Below are 2,226 nucleotides of genomic sequence, written 5' to 3'. Positions count from 1 at the left end.
GAGTAATTAATTTACTCAAACAGTACACTGACTGAACTGCTGTGAAGAGAGAACTGAAGATGAACACGAGCAAAGCAGCATGTGTGCTATAGCGAGCCGGATAACGAACGTACACGCCCACTGCTGGAGCGGTTCTCGTTCTCGAATCAAGAACCCGTTGCATCGGTTTTCGGATCACCGGTACACTCAACCATGGGCGGAGTTTCACTTTTATGCGTGGGGGGGCACCCACTGACAGACGAGCCACGAGCACTTTTTTATATGTTCTACATTTCATGTATTTATGTAACACATATTCTACATTAAAAATACATTTAGAATGATCAATAACTGCTGTACAAAGACTAAAAAAAAAAAAAACATATGCAGAAAAGCCGTCTCTTTTTTCCGAATTGCGTAGATGACCACTATCTTTCTTTCATCTCTTCTTATAAATTTTCAGTCAAATCGTTCTCTGTGTGCTCGGAGCCAGTTTCTTATTCTCCTCATAACTGAGAAACTTATTTCTGATGTAGCCGAACCAATGGGCAACGTGAGTGCAAGCTGCAGTAGTCTGAAAAAGTTTGGATATTCGTCCCTCCGTACTGCACTTTTAAGTCTCTCAAGAGTGATCGGCGATGCGATGAATAAGGGATGATTTATGAAATACCTGTACTGTAATTATAGTTAGTGATGACACATTCACAAATTGAGTTTGTAGTAAACAGAACTGATGAGCACAAGTAGAGCAGATGATATACTGAACGTGCGTACAGAGTGCCGGTTAACTTAGAGCGGTTCTCGTTCTCGAGTCAAGAACCGGTTGCATCGGTTTTCGGATCACCAGTACACTGAACCGAGAACCGTTTCTTTCGGACACGTCCGATTTGAGAACCGATGAGCTGATGATACTGCGCATGCGTGATTCAGCGTGAAGCCAGCACAAACGAATTTTTTTTACAGCACAAACCAGCACAAACGGAGAACAAACGATTGAGACTATTTTTGCGACGTTTTGCGTTGGGTGGGGGGCCAACTTCACGGAGGTAACAGATTGCCTGCTATGACTGACACAGCACGTCTGAACCTGAACCGAACTGGTTCTTTTGGACAACTCATTCTGTGCTAATGTTATGAGCGCAGGTAAACCGAGGACTTGAATGATGGGCAATCTGGCGACACATAAATTTATTTAATAACAAATAAATCGCAATGGATTATGTATAGTAAGTGGATTATGGTTTCTGCGTTGATGACAACTAATTTATTTACTCTAAATTTCAACTTTTCAGATCATGATTATGATGTTTTAACTGACTGAAGTTATGATTACTGACTTTATATATTTGAATGTGTATTTTCATCCCGGCCTGGGACGATACCATTACGTCATCGCGAATGACGTCATTACGTTAGGGCGTAAAAGAACCGATGAATCGTTTTTTTTGAACCGGTTCTCATTGAAACGAACTGTCCAAAAGAACCGGTTCGCGGAAAAGAACCGGACTTCCCGCAGGCATTAGTTATTTTCCCTGGTTTTCATCATTTGAATCTAAGTTCTTTTCCATTGAGGGGAGAAAGAATGTTGCTCAACAGTTCTCAGGTTTGTTTGGACATGCTGCATTTGTGCTTCAGGAAAATAATTAGATTTCTTGATAAGGTGTCTAATACAGAAAAGCCTGTTTTTTTAAAATGATAATTGCTTTGATTCAGACTCCCTCTAGTTCTTAGAAACACATTTAAATGAGTAGAACCCAGGAAACAGGAAATGCCTTTGCGTAGAGGAAAATTAGGTGTGACCATTCCAAATTTAAGTTCCCTTAACGGAGGGTCAAAATACAATACAAATACTCTCTCATGCAGACCATGCCACACAGACAATATTCTTTAAACAAAAGTTACAACAAAAAATCTGATAGCATTTTATTTTGGATTTATGATATCTCCAATATCTTTAAGTTCCTATTTTCATTGGATATTACAAAAATATCTATAGCAAGGACTCCATGCAGTTTATTCATCTTACCCCAATGAGTAATCCTCAATAAATTTGAATGAAGATCCTATTTAAACAAAATTGCAGTAATGAATACACTGTACTAAATACATCTTCTAACAAATGCAAAAGTGCAATATATATAAGTAGGCTACATCTTGTTTTAAGGATGTTTAGATAATTTTATTAGGGAAAAAAATACTTGTCAAGAAATCAGATAACATGGCAGGAGGGTTCCCTGAGACATTTAC

This window comes from Sinocyclocheilus rhinocerous, unplaced genomic scaffold (assembly GCF_001515625.1).
Source record: "Sinocyclocheilus rhinocerous isolate Xijiao unplaced genomic scaffold, SAMN03320098_v1.1 scaffold697, whole genome shotgun sequence".
Taxonomy (NCBI): domain Eukaryota; kingdom Metazoa; phylum Chordata; class Actinopteri; order Cypriniformes; family Cyprinidae; genus Sinocyclocheilus; species Sinocyclocheilus rhinocerous.
The sequence above is the reverse complement of the archived record's forward strand: the minus strand, read 5'-3'. Positions refer to the sequence as shown.